The sequence below is a fragment of the Jaculus jaculus genome, chromosome 19, assembly GCF_020740685.1.
Source record: "Jaculus jaculus isolate mJacJac1 chromosome 19, mJacJac1.mat.Y.cur, whole genome shotgun sequence".
Taxonomy (NCBI): domain Eukaryota; kingdom Metazoa; phylum Chordata; class Mammalia; order Rodentia; family Dipodidae; genus Jaculus; species Jaculus jaculus.
Window position 1 is genome coordinate 5593901 of NC_059120.1, and position 19293 is coordinate 5613193.

General features: G+C 42.5%; 1 protein-coding gene across 4 annotated transcripts in view; it reads right to left on the reverse strand.

Moving 5' to 3' along the window:
* The window catches only part of Slc44a5 (solute carrier family 44 member 5), a 270243-nt gene that overhangs the window by 79990 nt on the left and 170960 nt on the right, over positions 1–19293 (reverse strand). The gene's annotated exons all lie outside the window — the stretch shown is intronic.

Consider the following 19293-nt stretch of genomic DNA (forward strand, 5'->3'; position numbering starts at 1 on the left):
TACTGCAACAGTTATTTGCCAGCCATCTAGAAGTCACTCAACCCACCAGGTCATGTATCTTTTAGAGTGTCCAATTACTGCCCTTAGAGAACTGACTAACTTTGTGTCTGTGAAGCCTGCTCCTGGAGGGACGACAGAATTTCCTTAATCCCAGGCTACTTTAACATGGACAAGAGGAGGCATAACAGAATTGTCTTTCTTTTTTGATATGATAGTTCAATAGCAACTTACTATTAAAACTCAAAGACCAAGATTTTCACTCTTATTCCATCTTTCAGTTGCTGGATAAATGTTTCCAGTGTGTGGACAAGAAACCCGTCTGGAGATGCTCTTCAACTGTAAGGCTGCAGGAGCAGCAGTCATGACATTCGAGGCACTTCCAAAACCCATAAAGGATACAGCGAAATATGTCCAGTACATAAAGGGCTTGAAATGACCTTAACTAATGCAAGTATTTGGAATGGTAACTGGGAATCTATGGTGATTGAAATCAGAAGTACCCAATAAACTCATGTGTTCTGAATGCTTGGTCCACAGCTGATGGCAACTTGGGAGGTGGAGCCTTGCTGGAGGAGGTGTGTTGTTGAAGATTGGCTTAGGAGCGTTATAGCCAGTTCCCTCTTGTTAGAGTTTGGCTCCCTCTCCTGCTGCTGTTGTCCACCTATGGTTGCAGAAACTATGCCCAGCCTTTGGTCATACCAGGCTTTCCTCTGCCATCATGGAGCATCCCCTCGAGACTGTAAGCCAAATAAAAACTTTCCTCCCATCAGCTGGTTTTGGTCAGGTGCTTTGTCCCAGAAATGTGAAAGTATCTACAACAGATTCCTACTGTTTCCTTCTCAGTACATCAACAATTAGGGATAGGGAGATGTCTGAGGGGGAAAAGTGCTTACCATGCAAACATGAGCACCTGAGTTCAGATCCCCAACATTCATCTAAAATGGAAAGAATGGTATTTTCCTCCTGTGCTCCTGACACTGGCAGGGGCCAGAGATGGGATGCTTGGGGCTGTGGCTAGCTAGTCTAACCAAACTGATGAGCTTCAGGGTCAGTGAAAGACCTGTCTCAAGAATAAGAACAAGATAGGGAGGGACCGTGGAAGATACAAGACATTGACCTCCGGCCTCCACACACATGCACACACGTGCAAACATACATACACGCATGCCCACCACACACACACGCACAATAAGATGCCATGCCCACCATAATAAATACTATCCCTGGAAGTGTAAATCAGAATAAACCTTTCCATCCTTAAGCTGCTTCTTATTAGGTATTTGGTCACAGCAATGAGTAGAGCAACTAATGCAGACAGGCTCTGCATGAGGTAAGACATGGGTCAGAGAGAGCAGGAGCTCTTTGAAGGCTGTGATGTCAGTTCAGGTAAGCAAGAGATGACGAGGTTTCAAACTGACAGTGCTACGTAGTGAGATTGAGGAGGAAGGAGCAGACTCGCTATAGCATTCCCGGACTGCGCCACCATCTGGGGACCAAGAAGTCAAACCCATGAGCCTATTGGAGGCATTGAAACTCATTGTTCAAAACCTACAGACTTTCAATTGCTTAAAAAACAAAAACTAAACTTTCTAGATTGGCTCCTGCTAAGCTACTCAACGTGATTTTCTATCCTATAACTCACCTGCCCACTCTCAAATCTTAGTATCGTTGGATTTTTCTGAACCATATAAAATTGCTGGTATTTTACTATTTTTGACCTAAGAAGTGGAAACTACGTGACTCACATACAAAAGCTTTGCTGTCTGCTTCGAACGCTCTTTTACCTTTAACATTTGTGAAAACATCAAGTTCTAGTGTAAATATTTCTTTTCCTGAGAAGCAACCAATGGCCCCTTCAACTCATGAGGGTGAAGATAAGCCCCTGTCCCTGCTTTCCCCCTTTCCTTGCTCATCACAGCTAAACTATTTGTACCTATTTATCTCTATCAGCAAAGAATGGAAAACTTGAGGGTAGATATGGACTTAATAATCTCCATATAATTATTTCTATTTTTAGGTCTATTTAGTGACTATTATTTGTTGAAAGAATGAATGAGTAAAAAACCTACCTATCACTTGTTATACAAATGAACTGACAAATTTTCTGGTTCAACATGGTAAAGGGTAGTGCTCTCATCTGCTATAGTATAGAGGCTTCTTTACTCTCTCACACTGCCTTCTCCCTTTGGCCTCTCACGGAGTGATATATCTGTTCTCACCAGATGGATTTAACATGGATACGAAAGAAATGGTTGTTCTTCACCAGGGCACATGTCACAGTGAGCCTGGCTATGCATACACAGCCCTCATCAAAGCTGATGTAGAAGATGCCAAAAGGCATCAAACAGCTACAGACACAGGCTGAAGGACAAGTAATTCCTAAGACAGTCAAACCAAAATTCTTTTTAACCTACCAAGTGTCACGGGTCTCAGTAAACACCCTTCCACTGTGCCAACAATGCATGAAGGATGCTGCGAAACACAAGGGCTTCCATCAGCAGACTTCTACCTGGTCACAGTCGCAGCTCCAGCATCTTACAGACCTGTGGAGTCCGTGAACGAGAAACCCCCAAGAGCAGCAGAGACAGAAAATATGGAATCTGTGGTTTGAAGACAGGACTTTGAGTCACTAGAATAACAGATCTTCCAAATTTGTAAAGTATAATTTTCAGACCAAAATACTGTATGTACTCAAAAATTTCAGTCATCTCTCACATTAGGGAGATGGATCACTGCCCTCAACTTAGCAAGCAGAAAGCAGGGTGTGTGGGAGCACAGAAGATCTGTGGAGACCCAGGACCTGGGCCACAGAAAGTATCGGATTGAGGAAAGACACCAGAACGAGCATCCATAATGCTTAGTTAACATGGTGTGGTGGTTTAAATTAGCTGTCTCCAGTAAACTCATGGGATTTGAATGCTTGATCCCCAGCTGATGGCAATTTGGGAGGTGGAGCCTGGCTAGAAGAGGTGCGTCGTTGGCGGTGTTATAGCCAGCTCCCCCTTGCCAGAGCTTGGCTAATTTCTTGCTGCTGTTGTCTACCTGCTGTGTAGAGGTGATATCCAACCTCTGCTTTTGCCACCATTTCCCCTGCAATCATGGAGCTTCCTTTCAAGACTGTAAGTCAAAATAAACAACTTTCCTCCCACCAGCTGCTTTGGGTTGGATGCTTTATGCCAGCAACAAGATGAAGGTCACTATAACACGTGGGTTGTACAACAAACTACCATATCCTGGATAGCTGAAAAGAAACAGGCATCCATTTCTTCAGTTCTGGAGGCTGAGAGCCTGATCCAATGGACCAGTAGAGTCCAGCTCTGCTGGGGGCCTTCTTCCTGGTTTGCAGATGATGCCTTCCGAGCCTGTCCTCATGGCAGATAGAGGGCCAGGTCTCTGGTCTCTTGGAAGGGCACTGGTCCCATCAACATGACTCTCCCTCAAAACATGCTCTAAACCAAATTGTCCTTCCAAGCCCTGTGACCCCACAAGTTCCTTCACATCAAGGGTTAAGATTTCAACATACGAATTAATGAGGAGATACAAATGTTGATACTAAGAAAGTGGCATTTCTCAAAGTTATGCCAGAATAGACTGATTTACTCCTGTCTAGGAGTGGGGGACCCTCTTTCAATAGTAAAATGCCTTTCAAAAATATGGTAGGCCAGGCTTGGTAATGCACACCTGTAATCCCAGCACTTGGGAGGCAGAGGTGAAAGGATCACTGTGAGTGTGAGACCACCCTGAGACCACATAGTGAATTCCAGGTCAGCCTGGGCTAGAGTGAGACACCTACCTCAAAAAAAATTTCATAGTAGCCACTTAAATCTTCCATGCAAATCAATTCAAAATATATATGCTTAAACATTTTACTTAGTGAGTATATTTAAGAATGAGCGAGCCAGGAGTGGTGGCGCATGCCTTTAATCCCAGCACTCGGGAGGCAGAGGTAGGAGGATTGCCATGAGTTCAAGGCCACCCTGAGACTCCATAGTGAATTCCAGGTCAGCCTGGGCTAGAGTGAGACCCTGCCTCGAAAAACAAACAAAAAAACAAAAAGAATAAGCAAGATAATCTAGTTTATCTTATCCTAAAGTACGCCTCAATAAGTCATATGAAAATGTTACTCTGACACATGTACAAGCAGGTTTGATATAATGACTTAAAGCTTCATGTCCTTGAATCCCAGGATCAACAAAACCCCAGGTGGGGCTAAGAACAGCATTGTCCTTGGGCTTTCAATGCAGAAGCATCTACTCTGAGCTTTGCTTTTGGTCCAAGGCACTTGGCAAGTGCCAGTTTTTGGGAACCCCCTGCTGCATGATCTCTTAAGTAGGGAGAAGAGCCCCCTAATAATGTGGGGGGGCAGTCCTCTGTCGTTTACTTCAACACCCACAGTTAATCTACCAGTTGTCATTCCAAACACTCAGCTCTGTTCCACACCAGCACCTACACGTATCCATCTTCCCTTCCTACACTTTCAGTCTTTTCAGATCCACAAGTCTGTAAACTGTCAGCAGTGTAAGTTTTGCCAAGATCACATCAGACTGTCACACAACAGACTCCCACAGAGCTCTAGCCATGCTGACATTTAGAAGCCAGGCTGGTAAACAGTGCATTATGTTGGTTTTTGTTTAGCTCTGTATGAATCTGTAGAGACCTCTGTGTGCTTTGAGATACATTAATGTTTGAACAAAAGCAAAATACAATCTTTTCTTTCCCTCCATGTCCCTAGTCTTTGGGCAAATATATTCTCTTTGTATATATGAGTAGAAGACAGGAAATGTCTTTTGTCAAGGATGCTAGATCAACTCAGATGGCAGAAATCTTATAAACACAATCCCAGACTGAAACATTTCTTGAATTATGTTGCAAAGGTTATTGGTTCAGTTTTCACTGTAGCATGAACATTAATAATAGCTCATGCCTACTTCCCAGAGGTGAGAGTAAAATGTTAGGAAAATTTTAAGCCTTATTAAAATATTTTCCATAAGTATATTTAAATAATTACTGATCCTTCTAACAGCAGTGAAGAAAACAGATGTTAGGCCTTGACAAGATCTGCTTTTTATTCTCCTGAACTATCTTCTGAGATGCCAAAAGGAAGCAAGCTATACCTGCATTCTTGCCTCTCTACTCTCACCCCACTGGCGACACAGGTGTGGGTGGCCAACTCTACTGGTGGGCCCCAGGTCAGGTTATCTCACGTGCAGCACAGGAAGCAGAGTATGAAATGACTCATGTGACAAGGGCCTCAGCAGGAGACTCCCGAAAGATGAGGCAAAACAAACAACAACTCCTAGAAAGTAAGGAAGACAGACTCAAAGGAAACAGAAAAATACACTGCTGAAATGGTGAAAACAATTTGGACTTACTCATTTCGTTTTCTTACTAACTTTGTTAAATGTTTAAATTTGAACCTGAATGAAAAAATGTGTACTTCTTGACGCTGGAGAGATGGCTCAGTGGGTCAAATGTCTGTCTTGCAAGCATAAGGACCTGAGTTCAGCTTGTCACTACCCATGGAGAAGCCAGACAAGGCGCGCTTGCAAGCCCAGCACTGAGGAAGCGGGGACAGAAGGACCCCTGGGAATTGCCAGCTCGCTATTCTAGCCAGATCAGGGAGCGAGCACAGTGAGAGAACCTGTCTCAAAAATGAAGTGGCGAGTGACTGAGGAAAACAGCCAACAGCAACCTCTGGCTCCTACATGTAGCTACACACATGCATGTGCATGCACACACACATCACATGCAAAAATAAAATTGTGTTCTTCAAGTCCCAAGTCTTTTCACTTGCACCATTTTCCTTTGCTCCATATATTTCTGCTGTTATACACCCTTTAACCCTAATAAACAAATAAATAAATAATTACACATAAACAAGAAACAATTGGATATATATACATATATGTGCATATGCAGATATTCTGGAAAGTTCACAATGCTCTCAAAGGAAACAGAGTTTATGAAGAAGCTTACATTTAAGTCTCGCTAAAGCTGCCAGTCAATGCCTCAAAGACAGCTAGACCTTTGAAAGTATAATAGAGAACACTATCAAATTATAACTGGCTTGGAAAACATATAATAGCAATACTTCTACTGTTTACTAACAGTAGAAGACCAGGGAATTCTTCACCCAAATCCTAGAAATGAAAGATATTTTTAAAGAATTATTCCATAACACATATGCCCTACGGCAAATATCAGAATGATGTAACAGTCCCTTAGAGAAAAAACACAACTAACGATTCATCTGTGTGGAAAGAAACATTCATATATTATGCACAAAAGACTAAGCCAATGATATGCACATGTATTTTCTTATATGTTGAATGAAGTCAGATCTGTTCTGTTCTTTATGCCTAAGGCTCACAGCTCACCTGATTTATGAGTCAATGTGTTTTACAAAAGTATCAAATGAGAGCTGGAAGGTGACTCAGAGGTTAAATGAGCTTGTAAAGCCTGCTGGTGTGGGTTCCATTCTTCCATACCCATGTAAAGCCAAACACACACAGTGGTGCATCTGCACCAGCCAGAGGCCCTGGGGTGTCCATTCTCTCCCTCCTTTGCCCACCCTCTCGCTCCTTGCAAATAAATAAAAATATTTTTTAAAGTATTAAACTAGTTCATGAGTTAAATGGCCACGTGATGTCCTTCTAAGAGATTTCGAGGGCTCTTCTCCCCATCCCCAGCTCTTGCGTTCTTTCTTGGAGAAGCCAAAGGCAGGTAATGGGTGCTGGAAGCAGTGGGTCATTCTCTTCCCTGGCGTAGACACTGATAGATGTAGTGATCGGCAGAAGTGTGAGGGGCATAGCAGAGGGACTCTGGGGGATGCATGTGTTCAAAATATAGAATATGGACATATGAAATTGTCCAAAAAATAGAAAAACGTATTCAATGACACCATCTTTTCTTTGTGTGTGTGTGTGTGTGTGTGTAGCATGTGTGTATATGCATGTTCACATGTATGTGAAAGGGTTTGTGTGGGGTTCTATTCATGCACATGTAGAGGCCGGATGTCAATGCTGGGTGTTTTCTTCAATCACTCTCTACCTTATTCTTTAGGCAGGATCTCTCCACGAACCAGAAGCTTACTTACTTGTCTAGACTAGCTAACCAGCATGCCCCAGTAAGGTGCCTGTCTCCACCTTCCCAACGCTGAGGTTACAGGTACGTACCCCATGCACAGCTTTCAACATGAGCATTGGGGATGCTCACTCAGTTCCTCATGCTTGCAAAGTGAGCATTTTACAGACTGAGCCATCTTCCCAGCTCTAAGTAGTTCTATGGTAAGGGTAAACATAATGGGTAAGTAAAGGTTTGGCTAAGCCCTCCCACTACTGTGCCCTTAAACCTGGCTCCTAGGCTCAGGTGCTTTACATGGTAGTGGTTATATTTATCTGTAAGCACAGGCTCGTATTTCTACAAAATCAACCAGGCTTATTTTGAGTTGGTAAAAAGGCTGTTGGGGGACTGGAGAGATGGCTTAGCAGTTAACGAGCTTGCCTGTGAAACCTAAGGATCATGTTCCACTCTGCACATCCCATGTAAGCCAGATACACAGTCACACGAGCAGTACACACATGCACACAGAGGGCTGCGTGAGTCTGGAGTTTGAATGCCGTGGGTGGAGACCCTGGCGTGTCAATGTTCTCTCTCTCTCTCTGTTGGGCTTGCCAAAAAAATAAGGCTCCTGAAGTCATTCAGCATGGGGCTTCACAGTGACCAGTAATGCCATTTACGTCGCCTGATCTCCCATTAGGCTGAGAAGAGTGAAACTGACTGATGTTGGCCTCACCCCACCTTTCCTACTGTGCAAAATGAACACTTAAGCAGAACATTTATTTCCATTCCCAGCTCTGTCGGTGAAGATCTCGCATCACTGGGGCACAGAAGGGTGCTCACTCAAGACAATACATTTACTGAGTGGGTATGAATGGCTTTGACTAGAAAAAGAATTAATAGTCATTTGCAATGCTTTAAATAGCAAACATCTGTTTTTTTTCCCCAACATATTTCCAACATTTGAATTTTCTGATTACTTGTTCTATGAGAACTGTATTTCTGAAAGACATAACGAGGCAGTTTAAGGCTGAGCTTAAATGATCGTCAAAGCAAAGTAAAGAAAAATGTTCACACTCTGGGTCAGGATGGATAAGCCAGATTCATCAGCCCCACAGTATGGAAAGTGATAATTCTTTCAACAATCTGCCTTAAATCAATAGTTCTACTAGCTAACACAAGCAAAGGAAATATGAAAAAAGAGGACAGAAGAATGAAAATGTAACACACTCGTCTGTCAAGCCTGTGTTTGACTAAACCAACATTGACATTTTACAAGTAATGCCATGAAGCATCCCCATGACCATGACACAGTATGTCATGGAGCGTCCTCGTGAACATGACACAGTATGCCATGGAGCGTCCTCGTGAGCATGACACAGTATGTCATGGAGAGTCCTCGTGAACATGACACAGTATGCCATGGAGAGTCCTCGTGAGCATGACACAGTATGTCATGGAGAGTCCTCGTGAGCATGACACAGTATGTCATGGAGCGTCCTCGTGAACATGACACAGTATGCCATGGAGAGTCCTCGAGAGCATGACACAGTATCATGGAGCATCCTCGTGAACATGACACGGTACGCCATGGAGCGTCCTCGTGAGCATGACACAGTATCATGGAGAGACAATAACTGATTCCACCTAGGACTAGTCAATGATAATAAGAGTTCAGGAAGAAGCGGACCCTGCCTGTGTCTGTCTCTAGTAGATACATAGTGAGTACCCCATTTCTTAAAAGTGTTAGGAATTACAATAAGCTTTAAGAATCCCAAACATTTTCAAGCTCAATTTACAACTTATATGGATGTTTTATTCCTGTGATGAATTGATTTCCAAGATACACTGTTATGTTAAAAAGTATAGGACGGACTCCTGTATGGTGCTACATACCTTTAATCCCAGCATTCTGGAGGCCAGGTTAGGAGGAACATTGCACATTTGAGGTCAGCCTGGAACTACAGAGTGAGACCTAGGTCAGCCTGGCTAGAGTGAAACTCTACCTTGAACTCCCCATCCCCCCAAAAAAATCAGAAGGCACTATTATAGTATGCTTTGATTGGTATATAGAGAAATCTGCTTGCTTACTCCCCGCACACACACTATTACAAATACACACAACACACACACTTGTAAATTCATATATTTATTTGAAAGGATCCAGAAGGCATTGACAACATTTGCTCACTGAAGTAGGAATACGAAGAATCAGGGAATCTATGGACTTTCTGTATTGTTTGAATAATTTATTCCATGTATTACCTAATTAAAAAGAAATAAATTCCTTGAGGCACAATACTCTAGATAGATGACAATAGTCTTAAATAGTATATTTTACCCTGAACATTTCTAGGACTATAAAACCATTTAGCATGTGTTTGCTCTCTCTCATTCTCTCCTGCTTGGTGTCTCTCTCTCTCTCTCTCTCTCTCTCTCTCTCTCTCTCTCTCACACACACACACACACACACACACACACACACTCTTTGGTATTTTCAGGACAAGTTCTCACTGTACTATGCATCCCAGTCTGACTCAGAACTCACTATATAACCCAGGATCCTCCTGCCTCTGTCTCCCAAGTGCTGGGATCATAAGCATGCTCAACCATTACACCCTGATTCTCATTTTAAAGGAATTAACACCTAAACCTCAGACTATAAAATTCTGATTAAAGGACTCCTCATATTTTAGGACCTTCAGGCAATGAAAGTTAATTAGGGATATTGACAGAAAATACGTGTCCTCAAGGATACTGACCTATGTCTATTGAGTATCAAGACAGCCTATCAATAGGATTGATCCAGGGAGAGAGTGGTGTGTTTAGGCCACTGTGCCACATGCTGCTTTAAGAACTCTGCTTTGATTCTTGCTGGTTTTTATCTTCACTTGAAATACTTTGTGGTTTTCTTGCAGAATACTCATCTTGCTCATCTTTCGAGGTTACATCAAAAGCTCTGTTATACTAAATCTTATCTAACACTTCACTGTCTCTCCTATGGAAGTCCTATGTAGTGCTCTTGCAACCAACATCCAAGGTTGTTAGCAAATCTAAAGTCTCCAATGTGTTAATTTTTTTATTAGGTATGTACACAGTGTGTATACAGTCATATTGGTACCATCGTTAGCCTCCTCCCTGCCCTCCTCCCTCTGCAGGGACCCTCCATGCTGGGGAATATGGGTCGTGAATTATGGGGTTAGCCACCAGTTATGGGTAAGAGGCAATGTCTCTGTACATAATGACCCAACATGTGGCTCTAACATCAAGTCTCCACTTGAATGGTAAGTAATGTAGATGGCATTTAAGTGTACAGAAGTATGGTGCTGACACAAAGTAGACTGCAAAGCTAATAAGGAGAATAACGACTTCCTAATAACCTGGCTTATGGGAACCCAAGTGTTCAATACATTCAGCATTCATGTTACACACATGTCAGAGTTAAGATTGGGGAAGGAAGATAATGGTAGTGAGGACAGATCAAATATCTTCCAGGAAGAAAGGCATGAATTTTATTTCCTCTTTTATTTAACAAGATGAAATTAAATTATAGATCATATATATGGGCAAATTCCTTGTATCAATGTGACTTTAATTCCCAAGAATTAAAACATAAGGAGGCTGGAGAGTTGCCTCAGTGGTTAAAGGTGCTTGCTTATAAAAGCCTGATGGTCCAGTTTTGATTACCCAGTGCCCACATAGAGTCAGATGAACAAAGTGGCTCATGCATAAAGTATTTGGGCATACCAATTCTCTCTCTCTCTCTTTTATAACTATTTAAAAAAATCTTTTTAAAATTTTTTTGTTGTTTATTTTTATTTATTTATTTGAGAGCAACAGAGAGAGAGAGAGAGAGAGACTGGGTGCACCAGGGCCTCCAGCCACTGCAAACGAACTCCAGATGTGTGCACCCCCTTGTGCATCTGGCTAACATGGGTCCTGGGAATCAAGCCTTGAACTGGGGTCCTCAGGCTTTGCAGGCAAGCACTTAACCACTAAGCCATCTCTCCATCCCCCAAAAAATTCTTGAAAAATAAGAACAAGCTCTAATATAGTATTTACAACTATGAAAAATCAAAATCTTTCTCTCCTAAACTATTATACATTACATGTATTTTCAGGAAGAAAACTTTAAGAAATAATGTAGCTATAAGAAACTAACTCTTCTAGTTGAATTTTTAATTTAAAATTTGAGCATATAGCTGTTTTCTTTAAAGTTTTATTATTGGTATTGTGCTTTATTTATTTTCCTCACGTCTGATAGAAAGCATCCAATGATGTTGGGCATGGTGGGGCTCACCTGTACTCCCAGCACTGGGGAGGTAGAAGCAGGAGGACCAGGAGTTCACAGTCATCCTCAGCTATGTAGCAAGTTCATGGCCAACATGGACTACATGAGGCACTGTCTCAAAGAAACAAACAACAGCAATAGATAGCATTAGATGAAGAAAAAAATAATAAATTACTAAAATACTTAAATAAATATCAATTCTCTAGGACATAACTTTGAGAACATCTAGTAATCAGTTCCTAAAAACCTTTATCAACTGATCAACTGCCCTCTTACTGGATATAAGGCCCACTCAATGGGTGGGAATTCATACATATACTTAGAACCAAGTCAGAAGCCTATGGTTTGGAAAGTCATAGGCCCTGGCGAGAAACTTCCACTGTTGGTTGGCTAAAAGAAGGAGTTACACCTGTCCAAAAAAAAAAAAAAAAATCTATGTTTATCCCCTTTGATACATGCTGCTCTCACTCTTGGCTACATAATCTGCTTTATACAGATGGTAGTGAACACTGGGAGAAAAAAGACCCCTCAGTACAACAAGAAAAGAAAGCCAAAGGCCTGTCATAAAATAAGTCATTTCTATCACACCTTTCATGTGAACAGGAAACATCATAAAGTATTGGGTGAGATATGAGTGCTGCTCTCAGAGCTAGCCTGACAACTTCCTTCGTGAAAATGGCAGTGGACACTCAGGACACTCAAATATCATCAAAGCAGAAAAATCAGAGGCTGCTGTGAGTTCAACACTGTAGGAGACTTCTAACCCATCCTCAAAGGTTCAGGGAACATTTAAGAAGAGGAGGTGGGGAGGTAGAAAAATGTAAAGGGCACAGGTGGAGTGCTCTGAGGCATTGTTCTCCCCACAGGGACTAACCGGTATATTCACAACCCCACAGTAACTAACAATAATCCCACTAAGGAGGGCCGTCAGTGGAATGGGGGTGGAGGAGAGGAAACATGCATATAACCTGCTAGGAATGTGACCAATATGAATATGTTCATACAATAAAGTTCTCTAAAAAGCAAACCTTTACCAAATGAATGGAGACTTGTAGCTTAAAATAACTCAGTGATCTCAACTCAGACACCCAGAACATGGAAATGGAGGCCTGTGTATGTAAATTATGAAACACAGTGATGCCAGTCGTGGTTTGGTTTCTAGGAAGTGGAGACTTACTGAAGGAAGGGTATTACAGGGAGTGAGCCCTGAGGAATTACAGCCCACCTCACGGGGCCTCCTTACATCCTCCCTGCTAACGTGAAGATGTGACACCAGCTGTTGGCTCCTGCCACGTTTTTCTCACCATGATGTAGCTTCCACTTGAAACTGGAAGCCAAAATAAGCCCATTCCTTCCACAAGCTGCTTGCAACTGTGTGCTTTGTCCAGTAGTGAGAAAGTAACTAATACAACACCTTATACAACTATACAAAAAGTGACTGACATAGAAGTTTTTTGATGTGCATTAGGAAGTTTAATGCTAATGTTATCATGCCCAGATTTTAAGCATGTTTGTCAGGTTTGTCCTCACTTGATTCATTCTGGGCTATATGGCCAGCAATGGAAAAATCAGCTTCTTTTCTCTAAGAGACTCTATGTGAAATTTGGGATGACTGATTTCAAGTGAAAGGTCATGCCTGAGTGATGGTTTCATACCGAAAATAGAAAAGCATGTTAAGCCATGCTTAACTGACAGGTGCACACACTGTATAATAATTCCTTGTTTCACCAACCAAGAAATATAGTCATCCAAATAACTCCCTTCACCTCTCTGACTTTTGGCTAAGATCACATGTGAGAAATAATACATGAGTATGGGAGGGATTTAAATTAAATACCAAGTTCCAAAATCTAGATAACATTTTATATTATTTCCCCATTAATTTTTCTTCACACATCTCAGCAGAAGATCATCTTGGCATCCAAACCTTGCATGGTTATTATGCTCAGTTAATAGTGAAAATGACCTGCAAGTGAGACAGGCTGTCTGTCCCCTTGTGGCCTTTTCTCCTTCAAGGATCTCTGGGTTCTGTTTAGACTTAGTGCCCTCACTCCACACTGACTGTTTCTGAATAACTCAGAATTACATAATGGGTTCTGAGCTAGGATTGTTCCTGACATACTCATTTCATACCCACAGTCCAGTCAAACTGGGAGGCCAGGCAGGGACATGATCCCTGGAAACTACCTATTGCCTTCCTCACTGAACATATCTACCCTATTGTATTTGTTCTATATGGTACAAAGTATCATGTGTGTGTGAGAGAGACAGAGAGAGAGAGAGAGAGAGGGAGAGAGAAAGAGAGAAAGGAGAGACTGCACAGATCCATAGACCTCGTGAGCACACAGAGGTCAGGGAAGGAAGTTGGGTCTCCTGCTCTAGCTCTCTCATTGTCTCTGCCTTGTTTTCTTGACTGAACATGGAGCTGCCATGATTACTCTGGCTTGCCAGAGAGCCCCGACGGTTTTACTGTCTCTGCCTTTCTCAGAGCTGGGGTTATAGGCATGCATGATGACACTGACTTTTTGTGTGGGAATTGAACTAACGTGTTCTCAGCAAGTACGCTTACCCACTAAGGTATCTCCCTAGGCTTATATCCTTAATTTTAAAATAGAACGATAACTTTATTTCACATCTTCTGAGAATGATACAGGAACATATGCCTAAATGCATACAATGTTCATTGAGAACTAATAAAAAAATCCCATTCATCAGTTGTATGAAAGGCTGTGCAGAACAGCTCTTTAAGGACATATGATCATATATTCCTCTGATGCGTACAGGTTTGTCTGCACAGGCATATGACAGTAAATAATGGGTCTGCATGTCCACAAAGTTTATGTGTTAAGGGCTTGGTCCCCCAGCTGGTGGCACTATTGATAGGTGGTAAAAACTTGGTGAGGTCATCTCCTTGGGGGCAAGACATGGGAAGCCCAGAGCCAGACCCTCTCACTCTTTGATTTCTGGGTACCTTGAGGTAAACAGACTTCCCACAGTATACACTCCCTGTTGTGATATTGTATCTTGCCACAGGCTCCAAGGCAAGATGTACAATAACTGTAGAGTGAAGCCTCTGAAACTGTGAGCCAAAAATGAATCTTTGCTCCTTATAAGATATTTAACTCAGGTATTTTGTTACTTTGGTGGAAAGCTGACTGGAACAAATGGATTCTCCAATAAAGACTCTGTGAGTCAGTTGTAAACAGTTCATTGTAATCAAAGTGAGGAGGAAGGGTCAAATATCTTTTGGCTGAATGAACCATCAGTCACAATGTTTCCTAAGAATAAATATCCAGACGATGGTGGATGCACTGCATGGTCTATGTCTTCCACGCCCCCGTCCAACAGTCCGTTAGGAGTGGTATTCCAGTCGTAGCTATTACTGCTAGAAGAGCCTTCCACCATTTCTGGAGTTACCTCCTGAAAGCAGGGAGATACATGTCTCTACTGATTTTCTCACGAATTCCTATGCAACAAAATGCGTAATTCTTGAGCTCCTTGGGCCTTTCTGTGATCCTACGCAACCTGCCTGGCTTTACTCCCAAGATGGCTTTCATCCTTACCTGTTACAGCCCCACTGCAGTCTAATGAGATATGCGGTGCACTCACATGATGTACTTTATATGGGCATGTGCCTTCCAGAGTCCTCTTTCACAAAGGAGGCTGTGGTACACAGGCAGCCTCCAGCCTCCATTCTCTCTTCACTGTCTTCTTCAGGCCCAGAGCTGTTTTACATCAGACCACATTGTTCCCAGGACAACTGACAAAGCAGGGTCTGAACACAGTGTCTCATAGAGATAGGGGTCATCATAAGAGTTACTCTGGAGCCCTAGAAGGTGTAGTACCAACTCCTGGGTGGGGAGAGGCCCTGAGAAGACTGGAAGCAACTTGATTCCCTTCCTATGTGCTATGCTGCTTCTCTCGCAGACAATAAGTGCACAGGAAGAATCTGCAAACCAAGCCCCATCTCAGTTGGTTTCTCTGGTTTCTCTCATGGATCAAAATTTTTGCATCTATCCAAGTCCAGCCCAGACAATTCTTGCATGAAATATTTTCAGATCATTCTAGTGAGGAATAATTATCAATCTTGTTCATTGTACTATGTCCTCTTGAATTATCTTTAAACCTCCATTTAGCAAATGATTATTTTTTTCATATTAAAGTTGGTGGTTTATGTTTTAAATTTACTGAGATTATTGTCTTTGTCTTATCCAATTCTGTGTACCCCACAGTGCACAACAGACATGTGAGGGAAGGAATAAGCTACTGCATCATTGGACATCAATCCCAACCTCTTCCTTTTCCCTTCTGCATGAAAACTGAAATAACATCTGGCTCATATAGTAATCCACATGGTTTCATATGCAGGTCCAGAACCATCCACTGCAGATAAATATGTTATATCTAGCCCCAAGTTTGTTATCTATATCACAAAGTCCTGCTCTACATGGCACATACCTACACCTGTCTATATGTCATTAGTCCCCAACTAACTGTTGCTATGCTGAGTTCAGTGTCCCACGTCACTGAGTTTACTGTTGCAGTCACTTTCTCCTTACTGGGACAAAGATCAAACCAGAGCAGCTTATTGGAGGAAAGGGTTTATTTTAGACCTACAGATTCCAGGAAATACCATCTATGGTAGAAGAAGCTGACTCAGTTCCCTCGATCCGTGGCAGACAGATGCAGCCAACAGCCCGAGCTCAACATGGCTCTTTACACACCTTATGGCTGGACAAAAGCCCTGCCTCCAGTGGTTCCTCCTCTAGCCGACTTCTGGAGACTTAAGTTGTGAGCTTGATAAAAAATACTTCAGGCTGGGCTGAAGAGAGGACTCAACAGCTAAGGCACTTGGCTATGGAGACTAATGACCCACATACAATTCCTCAGTACTCACATAAAGCCAGAGGCACAAGATGGGGCAGGCATCCAGAGTTCATTTTTAGTGGCTAGTGCCCACGGTGCCCCATTCTTTGTTTCTCTCTCTCTCTCTCATAAATAAACAAAAAGTTAATAATAAATAAATAAATAAAATACATCAGGCTATGAGGGACATACATTGACCCCCACAATGACTGTCCATGTCCACCAGTGGTTTTCATTCAGTAGTCACTGCTAACCTTTTACCTTGTTTTACCTCTCAAAGCAGTTGGCCACCTTGAAACAGTTCAAGCAGCCCAATTTCCTCCTGACATGTTTGTTTCTCTGTTAGCTTCTACAACAGCACGTTCTCTTGGCTTCTTCCTAACTGGCAGGAGCACCCATGAGCTTTGACACCTCCCCTTTACTTGACATCCAATTGTCCTCAAGTCCAGAATCTTATCCTTGAGCCTCTTCTTCACCCTCCTGTAAGGCTTATCTGGATTTTTGACTGTATGTGGAAATAGTATCTACAGTAGCCCCTTTCATATCTCTAAATCCTATAGTTTCACTTACCTGTGGTGAATCATGATACAAAATTAATAATGTTTGAAAAGAACCAAAGATAAACAAGCAATCCATTTTATATTACACACCAATCTGGTTACTGTAATGAAAGCTTAGACCATCCTCCTCTGGCCCACACTGGACTGGAGTCACTATTGCTTACCACATACATGCTGTATACACTAACTGCCATCCTGCTAATCTCTTCAGATCCGGCGTAGTTATCAGATCAACCGTCGCAATATCACACACATTCAAGTTACCTTTACGTTGCTTAATGATATTTTCAGAGTTCAAGGGTGTGACACAGACATCTCAAGTAAGTTAGAGATGCCATAATGTGGTCCCCATAAGTGAATAGACAGAACTACAGCAAAACACTTTGAGTAAAGAAAGAAAATTCTGATAATTTGGTTGCAGCAGACTGTTATAATGTTCTACTTTATTTATTTATTTGGTTTTTCAAGGTATAGTCTCACTCTAGCTCAGGCTGACCTGGAATTCACACAGTATTCTCAGGGTGGCCTTGAACTCACAGCACCGCTCCTACTTCTGCCTCCCCAGTGCTGGAAGTAAAGGCGTGCACCACCACACCAGCTTACTTTATTATTAGTTATTGATTTTAACCCATACTGTGCCCAGTTTATAAATAACCTTTGGCCATAGGCATGTAGCATGCAAGAAAATAATATACATTGTGTCTACTATCTCCTGCTGTTTCAAGCATGCTCTGTGTCTTCTAGAACATATCCCCTGCAGACAAGGGACATCAATGTGTGTGGGGGGGACTCTCAGCTCCTCTTCATCTCCGGATCTTCTTATTCCCCACTGAGCTCCACACTTACACGTGCCTCACTAGGGAGCTGATTTGGCATTTCAGATTCACACAGACAAAGCTCAAGTCTTGACTTCTATAACAGCAAACTTGCTCCTTCATGAACTTTCATTTGTAGTGCAGATCAGCACGCACCTCACTGCACCTCACAGAGCTGACTGGTCCTCCTGACTTTTCTGTCTCTGGCTTATCACTGCTCACTTCATCCATAGACAATGCCACGTCACCTACCAGAAGACATCATGGCTCTTCCTGTCTCTCCCGCTGCACTACCACCGCCCTAGTCACGTGGTGATTCCTTCATTCAGATGACTGTAACAGCTTCCTTTGGTCCCCATTTGTGCTTCACCACACAGCAGACAGAATAACTGTATACATTACATGAACTTGTCAGAAAGACTACATATATTACATAAACTTGGGTTCCCATAGCCACCCTCATATGGAATTACAGGAAGACACTTCCTACTGAGCCCAGCTTTACACAGGTTCTAGGAAGAGCAAGCACTTTTTCCACTGAGCCACCTCCCCATCCCCTGTATTAATCATTGTCGGTCAAATGTCCAGAGGCCAAGACACTGTATATAAGTGTCCAGATCCTGGTGCAAAAGCTTCAGTGCATTCTGTTTACTTCATGTTGTTGTTTTCAAGGTAGGGTCTCACTCTATCCCAGGGTTACCTGGCACTCACTCTGTAGTCCCAGACTGACCTCGAACTCACAACGAACCTCTTATCTCTACCTCCTGAATGCTAGAATTAAAGGTGTGTGCCACCATGCCCCACCCAGCTCTCATTATGTTTTATGAGCATGTGGTGGTTTGAATGTGAATGTATGTCTCCATAGTCTCAGGTATTTGTGATCAAGGTTAAGCTTCCTGCGGGAGGAGGTGTCACCGGGGGGAGGGATCCTGGGGTACAGCCCTGAGGTGTGTTTAAGGGTAGATCTTCATCCCGCCCAAAGCTGTGTGCAGAGCAGTTTGAGCTCTAGTGATTTGCGCTGCTTGTGCTGCTGGCTGTTGGTGGTGCCTCTCTGCTTGGATCTATGAATGGAAGCCAGATTCCCTGCCACGGATGGAGCCTCCACTGGAACCGTCAACCTAAATCCCTGTCTTCCACAAAGTGTGTCTGGTTGGATATTCGTTCCAGCAATGTGAGCTGACTACAATACAGGAGGCTGACTTTAACAGAGAGAACATTTGTCTGGTCTGTGATCAAGTCTATAAAAGCCAAGTTCAAATTATTACAGTTAGCCCCTGTCTGTTGCCACCTCAGCATCTGGAAGAGGAAGGTGCAAACTAACACAGTCTTGACATTCTGGGTACAAAAAAATGTGGACAGAAGATGTTTAAAGGAAGACATAAAATAGCCAACACATATGTGCAAAGCATTAGGGAAATGCAAATTAAAACCACAATGAGCAGTCATCTAACACCTGTCAAATGGCGATTATCAAGAAGGTAACTGTTGGCAAGGGTATGCAGAGAAGAAAATCAAGTCTTCTATGGAAGAAAATGTACATTAGACAGCCATTGTGGGAAACCTTACAGAGATTCCTCAGAAAATTCAAACAAGAATGCCAATGTGATCCACAAATCCCAGTTCTGAGTATTTACCCAAGATATGTAAAATCTGTTTGCAGAAAAAAATGTCTGCACTTCTTATTCTGCTATAAGAATCCATC